Source organism: Diceros bicornis, chromosome 13 (assembly GCF_020826845.1).
Source record: "Diceros bicornis minor isolate mBicDic1 chromosome 13, mDicBic1.mat.cur, whole genome shotgun sequence".
NCBI classification, from domain to species: Eukaryota; Metazoa; Chordata; class Mammalia; order Perissodactyla; family Rhinocerotidae; genus Diceros; species Diceros bicornis.
This window is the reverse complement of record NC_080752.1, coordinates 14,482,869-14,497,121: the sequence shown is the minus strand read 5'-3', so window position 1 is coordinate 14,497,121 and position 14,253 is coordinate 14,482,869. Positions and strand designations below refer to the sequence as shown.

Here is a 14,253-nt window from a genome sequence, read left to right as displayed (position 1 = left end):
CAAGGAGTACAGTTAGCTAACAGCCTCCAGCTACAGTATGTTCAGAATTCATCTTGGCTTTCCAGCTGAGGTCATACTCTTGGGCAACTACTAGCAAGTGACTAAACATGGTGGGTGTACTAGAACCTGGCCATTTCTTCCCAATGCAGGACTCCTCTAACAGGCAATTTTTGTTCTAGACCCCTAGTGCGTTGGCTGAGATTTTTTTTTTTCAGATCTGCATCACAGACTGAGATCACTGAGGCTCTCCTCGGTCAATTCGGCTTCCTCTCTCTTTCCTTTCACAGACATTTCATTATCTACCCCTCAAAAAATCTCTTGTACTACTAACCGCATCTCAATGTCTGCTTCCCAGGGGACTAAACAACACACGATGTAATTAGTTCTTTACATGGATCATTTCATTTAACCCACTAAAGTATTATTGTTATTCCCATTTTATAGATGAGAAAACTGAGGCACAGAGAAATTAACTGCCCAAGATCACAGAGTAAAAGCAATGGAACTAAAATTTGAACCCAGGCAGTCTGAGTCCAAAGCCTGAGCTTTTAATTGTTATGCTAGGGAAAATAAGATATTATTTTGTCGCCTTCAGACATTAATATGAGAGTAATTACGCTGTATAATTTTAGAGAGCAAAACAACAATAGGATAGATATTAAACAAAAGCAGATCTTTGGCTAAATATAAAAGAAAATTTTCTAATAATTAGCAGTAACCAACAACAGAATGAGGTCCTTTAGGAAGTAATCAGGGCCTGTCACCTGAGAGTTCAAATAGTCATGGATATTGTGAGGGTGAGGCTTTATAAAACAGATAAAAGTTGACCTAGGGGCTGGCCTGGTGGCGTAGTGGTTAAGTTTGTGCGCTCCACTTCGGCGGCCTGGACTTCGCAGGTTCAGATCCTGGGCACGGACCGACACACCGCTTGTCAAGCCATGCTGTGGCAGCGTCCCATATAAAGTACAGGAACACGGGCACGGATGTTAGCCCAGGGCCACTCTTCCTCAGCAAAAAGAGGAGGATTGGCAACGGATGTTACCTCAGAGCTAATCTTCCTCACACACACACAAAAAAAAGTTGACCTAAACCAGTAAAAGGTGTACTATTAACTATTATGTGAAAAAAAAAAAAGGCTTCCACAGCCAATACATCTGGGTAAAACACTGCCGAACAAAGTTAAACAAATTTCCTTTTACTCCTCAGTTTTTAAAATACTAATACGTATTTTGAAATCTCTACCTGAGGGATATAGTATGCTGAAAAACCTAAACTTGTTTAACTAAAGAACACTTCATTGCTCCTAGTCTAGGATGATTTCTTTCCAAAGTCAAGATTCACTGATCCAAGGACTCCAGAAGAAGCTAACAAGAAAAAGGATGACAATTTTCTAGCTGGTTAACAATTTTCCAACTAGTCAAAACATCCCCTGTCTATCTACATGTTAATATTAGGATCTCTAATACTTTGAGGGTGGGAAGGCTATATAAAAGTTTTGTCACTAAAATGCATTTCATTCTTCTTTAATGAAAAACATGCCCTCCTTTGTTTAATAACAAACTCTGAAGATCTACAATAGGTCCACATTTGAATTACTGAATTCTCGTTTTATAAACAATATAAAAGCTTTAATTATTTCAAGTGTGCTACTGGTTACCTGGTTATTTTCACATAACACAGCTCTAGATGCATTTTTGTCAAACACATACACATTATCGCAAGAAAGGGCAGAAGAAAGAGAGTATTAGGTAGAGAAAGAAGAGGCCTCAGTCACAAACTATTCATCCAGCTAATTTCCAGTTTCTGTGTTTTTGTTCAGAAATATATTCTCTTTATTTATTGCAGAGAAATCTTTTATGTAAATTACAATCCTTTGGTCTTGATTCTGCTATCTTACTCAGCCACCATTCCTAGCCCACTGCCCCCCATTCTGTAACTTCATTAATAACATTTAATCACCATTGCCTAGAGTTGTCTACATGCTATCTATCTTTTCATTCAGTTCTTGTTTAGAAACACTGAATAGAATATTAAATGTGGAAGGGGCCTTAACATCTAGTCCACCACTCATCTTCAAATCAGAGAAATGAGGTCCAGGGATCAGTTATTATATTTTTCTAATAACAGCAAAGCAGGCATTTATCTACCTCAAAAATATGTACATGAAAGCTGAAATTCCCAAAATACACCCACATACACATCTTTTTCTTATACAAAATGCTACATGCCAGTAGTATACTTCAAAGGCAAATATCCACTAGAGTCAATCAACTAAAGTTGTGCTCTCCTAATATGAATACTTTCTAAAGCACTATGGAAAATTTTCAGATAAAACAAATCCAGAACACATGGGGAGGTTCACATGATTAAAAAGAGTGTGGACTTTGTAGTCAGAGAGATATAGTTTGCATCATAGATGTGGACTTAGGAAAATTAATAAAACTCTCCAAGCCTCAGTTCCTTCCACTGTAAAACATACGTGATACTATGGATATTACAGGTCATTTTAAGAATCAGAAATAACATATGTGAAACACCTGACAGAAAGATAGCACACTGTTGACAAAGCTTTTAAATTATACAAATAAGTAATACAAGGTAAAAGAAATCAAGGAAAACTTGGTAAACCTGGAATCTTGGAAGGATTGGACAGTGGGGCATGCAAAAACAGGAGCGAGGAATGACCAGGTTGGAACCAAACCATGAAGAGCTGCGCCAGATTAAAGAATCTCAATCTTGTTTTTTAGACATTGAGCAGACATTTCCAAGAGTGACCTCACAATAACCTCAAAAATAATTTACTTCAGCTACTAATTTAAAAAAAACAAAACTATGGGCAGTGATTACATCACTATAATCACAAAAAGATCTAGATGATGTATTCTGAAGTTTAAAGGTTTTTCTCAAACTGGCAGTTTTTTACTTCAATTACTTTTAGGAGTTGTTTCTCTCATGCAATTGAAAATGAAAAGTGGAGACTGAAATTTACATAAACCCTGACAGTACGTTTTCACAAAATTTTGATACTGCTTGCTCTTTATTTTAACAAAGAGAATTTTGAGATTGGCTCTGTTGTGCTTTGAAATAATAATAAAAACATATACCATTTACTCTTTCTTCATTTTAATAAAAGGAATTCTGGCAGATAAACCACCAAACCTTAACAATGAGAGGTTAGCAAAGAACCAATTACCTTTTCATTAATCTCAGCAAAAAGGCTCCAGAACTGCTGTTTTTTGTAACTTTATATAGAAATTATCGCATCCAAAGTAACTACAAGTTTGTATAACAAACCAGTGGAAACCTTTCAGCCTACTCAGTTCCAAGTCAGCATTACAGGTTCTAAAAGTGATCATAATCAAGCAGGAAAATACCGTGGGTGATCCATTGTATGTAGAATGAAAGCCCAAAACTTGCACTTTATTTACTCAAACAATGGTTTCCTGCAGTATTTCCTAACTATTCAGAAAAACTTTAGAAACATTAGCAAGTCACTATTGCTGACTTTGAACTACGTCCTACAAAAACCTCATACAAAAGCTTTTCTTTTTTTTTGGTGAGGAAGATGAGCCCTGAGCTAACGTCCGTTGCCAATCCTCCTCTTTTTGCTGTGGAAGATTGGCCCTGGTCTAACATCCGTGCCCATTTTCCTCTACTTTATATGGGATGTCGCCACAGCATGGCTTGATAAGTGGTGCGTAGGTCCGCACCTGGGATCCGAGCCTGTGAACCCCAGGCCGCTGAAGCAGAACGCACGAACTTAACCACTACACCACCAGGCCAGCCCCCCACAAAAGCTTTAATACCTAGAACAGGAACAAACAATAGGGGACTATACCACATATACAATAAAGAACAATGACTAATCTGTATTTATATAGAATTATATATTATGGAGAGGTAACGGTAATCCTTTTTTTTTTTATAATTTTTATTTATTTATTTTTTCCCCCAAAGCCCCAGTACATAGTTGTATGTCATAGCTGCACATCCTTCTAGTTGCTGTATGTGGGACGCGGCCTCAGCATGGCCAGAGAAGCGGTGCGTGGGTGGGCGCCCAGGATCCAATCCGGCCGACAGCAGCAAAGCGCGCTCACTTAACCGCTAAGCCACGGGCCAGCCCCGGTAATCCTTAAAATCTGTCAGACCAGAGTGCTTAGAAATGTTAATAGCTCAATATGCAACTGGACTCTAACTTTTTAGAAATGTTTTAGCAGTTAAAGGAAAACTAAACCTGAGGCTTACAATTGCTTTTTGTTAAACAATTCTTAGAAGACAATCTTTTATAGTTGAAGTCCCCACAACCACTACCCCCTTCACCACCCCATATGGTTAACCAGTTCCATGGAGTTCACTGTTTACTAAACAGGAAACTAGAAAGTGCACAGCCTTTGTCCTCCAGCCAAAAAACACTTTATCAAAGAATCTGGCAATTTATCTGCAAGTAAAAGCTTCAACAATATACCTAATGACTGTAAATAAAAGTTATAAACCTCAAATAGAGCCTTCCCTTACCACTTCACACCTACTAGAATGGCTATCATCAAAAAGACAGATAATAACAAGTGCTGGTGAAGATGGGAACAAATTGGAACCCTCACACACTGTTGCTAGGAGGAATGTAAAACCGTGCAGCTGCTTGGTACTCAAAGATTTAAACATAAAAGAGTTATGGCTATTCCACTCCTAGGTATATAGGATAAAGGAAAGGAAAACATTTGTAAGGAAAATGTTCATAGCAACATTATTCATAATAGCCAAAAAGTGGAAACAACCCAAACTGATGAATGAATAAATAAACTGTGGTATATCCATACAACAGCAATAAAAAGAAATGAAGTACTGATACATGCTACAATGTGGATGATCCCTGAAAACATTATGCTAGGTAAAAGAAGCCAGTCATATATTGTATGATTCCATTTATATGAAATGTCCAGAAAAGATAGGCAAATCCACAAAGGCAGAAAGTACATTAGTGGTTGCTTAGGGCTGGGAAGATTGGGGGAAATGCGGAGTAACTGCTAACGGTAATGCGTTTCTTTTTAGAATGATAGAAGCGTCTAAAATTAGATAGTGGTGATATTTGCACAAGTCTGTAAATATACTAACAGCCACTGAATTGTACACTTTCTTTTTTCTTTTCTTTTTTTTTTTGTGAGGAAGATCAGCCCTGAGCTAACATCCGTTGCCAATCCTCCTCTTTTTGCTGAGGAAGACCGGCCCTGGGCTAACATCTGTGCCCATCTTCTTCTACTTTATATGGGACACCGCCACAGCATGGCTTGGCAAGCGGTGCCTCAGCGCGCACCCAGGGTGCCGCAGTGGAGCACGGCGCACTTAACTGCTATGCCACCAAGCCGGCCCCTGAATTGCATACTTTAAATGGGTAAATTGTATGGTATCTGAATTATATCTCAATAAAGCTGTTACAAAAAAATAGAGCCTTACCTAATACTCTAAATTTAACTGAAAAACATGTGTTCTTCACTTCACATTTTACAGCCTCTCTACAGTTAATATTATTTCAAACTGCCAGAATAACCCAGGGCTGAATATACCCAAACTTTCCCTAATTTATGAAAAATTCTAGACTCACTTAACCATTTCTTTAAGTCTTACTTCCTAAGACTCCTTTCCTCAAAAGGCAATAAATTTCCACTTAAATCTAATTTTTAAAAATCTAGGGCGTGGATTTACTACTTTTGTGTTTTAAAAAATGCAACAGAACTACCATCATAGATACTAAGTCACATATCCTTAAGGATATATCATCATGAATAATCAGAAAGGAGAGAAGATGATAAATCACTGTAGAATTATCAACTAAAGAAACTATTATAGTCAAAAGCCTATGGCTGCAAAAGCATTTTTTAAGCTTAAATAAACAAATGTAAGGATTTTAAACAAAAAACAATTTACAGAAAAAATTTTAAGATTTTAAAATGGTTCTATAATATAAAGTTCCAAATCCCCATCAACATTCATTATGTTCTCCTTTTCCCTTGCCCAATATGAATTCAATGACTTTTTCCTGACTTCAATTTGTTCATAGAGATTTCTTCTTCTTTATTTTATTAAAGGTTCTCAAAAAGTATTTCAGAACAACAAAACATTATATACTGTTCTAATTTTCCAAGAGTTCATTTCTATAAATGGGCTATTTACAATAATTCAAAAGAAAAAAATTTAAGTAATACTTAATTTGTAAAATAGGAAATATTTTATAAATAATATTTTCAAATTATTTTATTAAATAAATTTATTGAGTATTATACAGTATAAGGCATTCTACTAACTACACAATTAAAATACTAACTCTACTGATACCTTGGTTCCTCCTTAATTTAGCAATCTCTAATATTTCAAAATTGATCATATTGATTTTCTTAGTAGTAAATTGTATAAATAATTAATGATCTTTCAAGCTCTTTCAAACAGAAGTAAACAAGAAGTATATTTTCCACTTCCAGAGTAACACTGATTTACCAGGACTCCTGGGACTGAACTGTGGCTCTGATCTACACATTATATGATTTAACCTTCACAATAATTCTGTAAGGTAGGTATTATCAGATTCATTTTATAGAAGAGTAAACTGAGGCTTAAAGCGGGTAACAAACTCGTCCAGGGTCATATAGGAAAAGACTGAAACCCATATCTGACAGGTTATAAAATCTAGTTCATTAGAACTGCAGATTGTAAGAAAAAGTCTATGTTTTGAAGATTCTTCAATTCTTAAATAATGTAAGCTTAATAAATTGATCATCTTTTGAAAACTAAGTATATGAACTATTTCTTTTCAGTAACTGCAACTACCTTTCGTTGGTTACTATACACTAAGAATGCAGCTTTACATAATGCAAGTCAGGTACACACAAGTGAAATCAAAGATCATGTAAAACTCTGAAAATGAATAATTTGTAACAAGTGTACCCTATAGGAAGGGAATAGCTAATTTTTAGCTAAAAATGAAATGGAAAATATAGATATATAATAAGTTAAGATCAAAATTGTTTTCTATCAAAAATTTCAAAGAATTCCAAAAGTAGACTCATCTTCTAAAAAAATTAAAGTAACCAAGTTTTAAGTCACACAGAAATTCCAATGCCTGGTTTTTGTTTTCCCCAAAAGGAGGAATGGAAATGAACATTTACTGAACACCTTCTATGTGACAAACACTGAGCTAATCGTTTTTGATTACTTTTATCTCATGGAGCCTGATCTACTTCCCAGTGAGGGGTGCTATTACTCCAATAGTACATAAGAAGAAACTGAGGATCTAAATGTTACGTTGCTCTAAGGGTTGCAGTAAGGATTCCTGCCCACATCTGATTCCATACTCTGCACCACCATCATGCAATTAACAACCATAAAATACACAACACACTCATCCCTTTAGGAACATAAGAATTTAAGTTAAAATTCAGGCAGTTATCTTTTAAACAAGCTTTGTGCCTTGCAACTAGTCTGTGGCCAGCACATAACAGGTGCCAAATAAAAGTTTATTGAATGGAAAGAACAGTGGCAGCTTAGCAACAGAGGAAGAAATGGGATCATCTCCACTCATTCTGTTTTTCTAAAAGAGTTAATATAAAACTATCATTTACTAGGCAACATATACAATTATCTCCTTAAGGAATAAAACACTGAATCAGGAATTGGAAGAGAAAGGAAAGACCATACGTAAAAATTAATATTCTTAAAGGGCAAGCTACTGGATAAAACATAGAAGCCTTAAAGAGAGATCCAGCATGTTCCACTCAATTACAACACCTGTCTGACTCTGCCTTGTCACGGTTAATTAAACATGTCCTGCTTCCACAATTAGCTAGTTGCTAGCAGAGACTTTGGTCATTTTTGTGTTTCCAGAACACCAAAGACAGGACCTAGCACTTAATACTAATAGCTAAAATTTTATAAAGATCTTTTACAGATTATAAAACTTTCAGATGTATTTACCCTTAAAGCCTTGCAAGGTAAGTATAACTATCTGCATTTTATAGACAACGACACTGAGGTCCAAGGAGATTAACTGCCAAGACAAGTGGCCAGGTATCCTTCTATTAACACCACAGCTACCACAAAAGGCTCTCAATAATGTTTGCTGACTGAATCAGCTGTCCCTCGAAAATCACTATTTTTCTTTCTAAGATTACACCACCATTATCTGTTGCCATGAGAAATGATTGTATTGCCACTTAAGATTGATAGCTTTGCTAGAAAACAGATACTTTCATTCAGCTTGCCAAGGTTAGTTCACTTGATTCTCAAACCTTAGTAGGACTAAGAATAAGGGAGCGTGATAAAAATGAAGATCCTTGGGCCATCATCATCCCTAGAAATTCTGATTCGGGAGGCCAAGAATCTGCATATTGTTAACAAACACTCTCAGCTGATTCTAATGTTGGTAGTCTTTAGGGACACTGAAAAATTGAATTAGATTTTTTAAAACTTAATCTACCAAAAAAATTAAGCCAATTTTTTAGTTATAAATATTTAAGCAAAATCTTACAAAAAAAAAATACAACGTTACCGCATGTAACAGGATAGGTCCTCAAAAACATTTACTACACCAAACCTCCCTAGACCTAAGGAGCTTCCTGCGCTGCACAGGAGGTAAATCAGGGGTCTTCTAGGTAGTTACTCATGTTATTTTGTTTTATTGATGAATTCAACTATGACTGCAATACAATTTACGAAAACATTTTTATAGGTCTTATACAAATAATGATGTGAAACAGTAAAATGAAACAGTCAACTTTGGACCTAATATACAGAAATAATAATTTAAAAATCACCAACAGTACAAGCCCATTTTAAATTTTAAATGACCATCAAAATGTACTAACTGTGAGACTATGGATTACTTTCGTCCATTACTAAATATTTATTGCGAGTCGATACAGTACCTTTCTGTACTTTCCAAATTTTCTACAATAAGCATATTTATTTTTTTCATGATGATAAAAGTTTTAGAAGTACTTATCAATCCTACAACCTTCACATACATAACAGGAAAACAAGAATAACCTGTGACCACATTTATCTTAAACCATAAACACCCATATCTGACATGGTATCAAACTGTAATCACTAACTTTTTTTACATTAATACCAGAACACAATATTTAACTTCTAAAATTTAGACTATGTCCCATTTCCGTCAGGTATCTGTTATTAGGATAGTCAGCACGACTTTTTAAAATCCTCTTGTCATCTAGTCTATGGATCTATTTAGGTGGAACATTTTTTTACTAAGGACTGAGGCATTAAAATATTCACACTCTCTTATTGGGGGAGTAGGGGGAACGCACCTTTGTAATTAATAAAAAAAAGACATTTTTATAATTGTGAAACTTAACATCAACATCGCAAAGCTGGGATGGGGCTTTCTCCAAGGCAGACCACGCTTAAGGGCAAAAGGTAATAGAAGAAGGCAGGGATGAGCTACCGGCAGGTGATGAAATTTCACCTCAAATAAGACGCAAAACGTCGTTTTCAACCCAGTCAGATCGGTGAATGACACTCCGGAGTACCAGGGGCTTTCAGGGCCCCGCACTTTCTGCACTCCAATTCTCACCCTGCCCTCCTGTCCTCCAACCCCCCCCTCCGGGACTCGGCGGGACTCAGGATGGGGCGCGGAAAAGCCAAAGCTGTTTGCAAACAGGCGTCCTCAGCCTCGGTCCGGGATGTACGTGCAGGGCCCGGGGTAGAAGGCTGCGCTCGGCCCGGGGCCAACACGAAGGGTGCCAGTGCCCCCGCCAGCCCCCGGCTCCACACAGGAGCCTGCGCCGTAACCGAGGCCGGGGCGAAGGCTCCTCGGCGGCGCGGGGCCTAGTCGCCCCCCGCGCGCCTCCAGCCTCTCGGGGGACGCGGGGAGGAAGGGCTGAGGCTCCAGCGCCGCGGGGTGGGGGAGGCGACCACAGCGGCAGGACGCCCCGTCCGCCCGGCTAGAGGGCTTCTGCCAGGGTCCTCCCGGGAGGCCGAAGGCCAGCGAGCCCGGGACCGCGCCACACTCACCTCGACCAGCGGCCGCCGCCGCCTCAGCATGGCCGGGGGGGTCGTCCCTGAGCCGACAGCCTCCGCCGGAGGACACCGGCGCGGCCCCAGGCGCCGCCGCGAAGCCTCCCACTCCTGAAGGGGCTGTGGTCGCCGCTGCTGCTGAGGCCCAGCGCCCACCGAGCCGCATCGGGCTCCCGGGCCGCCGCAGCCACACGGATCCCGGAGGAGCGCCGCCGAGCCGGCCCGGGGGCGCAAGGCTGCGGCGGGACGACCGAGGTGCTGCAGGCGGGGATCCTCGGCGAAGCCTCCAGCGTCGCCGTGGCCGCTCCTGCCGCCGGCGCCGCTGGGCCACAGCGCCCCCTGGACCCCACGCCCGGCTACGGCGCCGGGACTGCGGCTGCCGCCCGAGCACGAGCGTCAGGGACGCGAAGGAGCGCGGCCTGAGGCTGGCTGGGGCCCCGCGCTCCCTGCGCCGCCCTCGGCCCCCAGACTGCCCCTGAGGACGCCTCCCCGGAGGCAGAAGCCCCTCGGCCCCCACAGACCCTGGCGGGCCCCACCCCAACCGGCAGCACACCCCACCCTTAGACCCCAGGCACCTTTGCTCCTTTTCCTTCTCTCCAGAAGGTACGTGAACGTTCTTGTCAACTCGGACCCTCACGTGAGTGCAGGAGTATGAGGGAATCTCCTCGTTTTCATCTCTTGATGATTCGAGGGGGAGCCCTTCTAATCCCTTCAGCGTGTCTGTGTGTAAGAAGAGTGACCCAGAACCAACCTTTTTCCACACACACATACAAAATCCTTTCCCAAAACAGATGAAGGAATTGCCTTTGACTTTAACTTTTTTTGGATCTACTGTGCAGATCATTATAGAAATTTCCTTTAGCCCCTAACCTCCCCAAAAATAGAAAAAAATAATAATATGCCGAGCAAGAGAAGAGAATAGCCAACGGGTTGTCCTGAATTCATAAACAACTTAAAGGTAAGAAAAGAACCATCCATCTTTTCTAACTAACCCCCTCCCTCACTCCCACCCCTTCTCTTCTACCCTCCACCCTTGCTAAATCCCAGGTAAGGCTCTGAAGGAAGGAAATTGTTTGTTTATTGAAGTATAGTTGACATAACAATATTATATTAGTTTCAGGTGCACAACATAGTGATTCGACATTTATATACATTATGAAATAATCACCACATCTAGTAACCATCTGTCATCATACAAAGTTATTACAATATTATTGACTATATTCCCTATGCTATACGTTACATCCCCATGACTTAGTTATTTTATAACTGGAAGTTTGAGGAAATTGTTATATAGCAGGGGCCGTGGAATCATTCTGTTTACTGATACCCCATATTCTATCCCACTCAGATTCTAGGGTGCAAATATCAGAACGAAAAAGAAAAGAAAAAAAAAAAGACTGTCGGGGGGAAGCAGGGAAAGAGAGAAATTCTCCAAATCCTCTGGTCTCAAATTTTTCAGAATACATTATTTTATCATAGAGTGGTATAGTAGAATCAGCAGGAAACTGGTGGCAGACAGATCCTGATACTACCAATTCCAGATCTGTTGTGTTTAGCTTTATGACCTGGGCAAGTTACATAATATTTCTGAATCTCTGTTTTCTAATGCCTGCCTTGTTAGTTGTTGTGAAGATTGGAGATAATTTATGTAAAGGAACTAGCCCATAGAAGGTATTCAATAAATGTTACTTCCAATTAGTGTTGGTTCCAAAACACCCTCTCAGTCTTTCTTAGATTCAAGATTGTTCCCATCTGCTTTTGTTCTTTCTCTCTCAATCTGTGTGTGTGTGTGTGTGTGTGTGTGTAAATGTAAATGTTTTCCTATCAAAAGATGGGTGCATCATTCTTCATCATCCTCAGTCTAGGTAAAATTTCCCTAATGGATTTATGTAACATCCCTCCTGAAGAATAATAGAGTCTAATTCACTGGATCCTATGACATTCTGTTGCATAGCAGATATCAGCATAGAACCAGTATGTTTTTCTTTTTCTTTTTTTTTTTTTTTGAGGAAGATCAGCCCTGAGCTAACATCCATGCTAATCCTCCTCTTTTGCTGAGGAAGACCAGCTCTGAGCTAACATCTATTGCCAATCCTCCTCCTTTTCTTTTTTTTTCCCCCCAAAGTCCCAGTAGATAGTTGTATGTCATAGTTGCACATCCTTCTAGTTGCTGTAAGTGGGACGTGGCCTCAGCATGGCCGGAGAAGCAGTGCGCCGGTGCGCGCCCAGGATCTGAACCCCCGGGCCACCAGTAGCGGAGCGCACACACTTAACTGCTAAGCCATGGGGCAGGCCCATGTTTTTCTTTTTTGTGTGAGAAAGATCAGCCCTAAGCTAACATCTGTGCCCATCTTCCTCTACTTTATATGGGATGCCGCCGCAGCATGGCTTGACAAGCGGTGTGTCGGTGCGTGCCTGGGATCCGAACCTGCGAACCCCAGGCCGCCACAGCAGAGCATGTGCACTTAACCGCTTGCTCCACTGGGAAGGCCCCCAGTATGTTTTTCTGTATAGAAAGAATTATAAGGCAATCTCACCTTACCTTAGGTTATGTCCTAATAATAATAAAGCTTAATGAGAAAATTATATAAGATCTCTGGGAACTTTCAAATAATAATTGAGCAGCCACTTTAGAGAAAATATAACCTAACAGCTCTCTTCCAATCAATTGTAGAGCTGATCCTGTACAACCCTGTACAGGATTTGGCCTTCGCCGCCTACTTCTGATTCACATTACAAAAAAATCACTATCCCCTTTTTATAACAAGAGAAACTGGGGCTCGGAGGGAAACTATGATTCATCCTCATAACAACTCTGTGAATTAAGTACTATACTACCACCCTTTTACATGTGAAAAACTTCCAATGTAAGGAAAAGCTGAAAGTAAACCCTGAGATTCCTTCAGTCTCCCATCTGATGCCCTCACAGTTCTTTCTGCGGTATTCAGAAAATGCTGTGAGAGTAAGTTACTGTTGGCTAAAAATTTTCAATCTAGAGAAACGGGCCCTTTAATTTAGATCAATTTGACAACCTAACATTAGCTCTGTGCTTTCCAAGCCTAGTTCGCTACCACTCCAGGAAATCTGCATTTGTTTATGAATAATTTTGCTACCCAGGGTGTAACTACTACATGAAGATGATTCATTTGTTCCCAGGACCAGTTTCCTCTTGCTTCACACTTTCTCCCCTTATTCAGATTATGTTGCTGAAAGTGGCTGCCTTTATCATCATTACCACGTTCCTGATCATAGTAGTCCACTTTAAATCCTTTCTACAGTTTCATTTCATTGTTTTGACTTTTCCTACCCAGTTTGCTCTCTGCTCCTGAAATGTCTCTCATCTGTTTTCCTCTCCTTTACTGTAAATCTCTTTTTCATTTTAATCTACTTTGACCTGCTGTCAGTTGATTTGGTTACTCCACTCTCAATTTTGCATTGATTTCCACTACTATCCAGTGACTTTAAAATATCTCCTTATTCCCAACCTGGTAAACCTCCTGACTTTCATTTTTATACCATATACATCCTTAGAAGGCCAGTTTTCTAAGAATGGTTTCTTCAAGTAAGTTTAAGGTATAGCACCCCAAACAAAATTTTTTTTTGCTCTTTAAAATTTCTTCTTTAGGGCCCGCTCCGTGGCTTAACAGTTAAGTGAGCGCGCTCCGCTACTGGCGGCCCGGGTTCGGATCCCAGGCGCGCACCAAGGCATCGCTTCTCCGGCCATGCTGAGGCCATGTCCCACATACAGCAACTAGAAGGATGTGCAACTATGACATACAACTATCTACTGGGGCTTTGGGGAAAAAAAAGGAGGAGGATTGGCACTAGATGTTAGCTCAGAGCAGGTCTTCCTCAGCAAAAAGAGGAGGATTGGCATGGATGTTATCTCAGGGCTGATCTTCCTCACAAAAAAAAATAAATAAAATAAAATTTGTTCTTTAAAATTCAGGCCTTTTGTGTGTCAATTATACCTCAATAAATCTGGGAAAAAAATTCAGAACAAAACGATATCCATTTCCTGGCTTGGTGAATGGCACAGAAGTCATCCTTAACTCTTGTGTCTCTGTCCTGGACAATTGGTTACTAAGCCTGATAAATTCTACTTCTTGCTTTTATTGAATTTCTCTCCTCCTCTCCAACTCCACTGCCACATCCTTTGGTCTAGGGTATATGCTCAATAAATTACAGGTGCACTGAATGAAAAGAAGGGAGGGAGGGAGAGAG

General features: G+C 40.1%; 1 protein-coding gene across 2 annotated transcripts in view; it reads right to left on the bottom strand.

The window, feature by feature from the left end:
* Nucleotides 1-10,288, bottom strand: part of ZFYVE9 (zinc finger FYVE-type containing 9) — a 200,316-nt gene extending 190,028 nt beyond the window's left edge. The window contains exon 1 of one of the 2 annotated variants that reach the window (XM_058552414.1): nt 10,024-10,288. The gene's annotated coding sequence lies outside the window, so the exon portion shown is untranslated. The remainder of the gene's footprint in view (nt 1-10,023) is intronic. The other variant, XM_058552413.1, reaches the window with a different exon arrangement.
* Nucleotides 10,289-14,253: the final 3,965 nt, after the last annotated feature.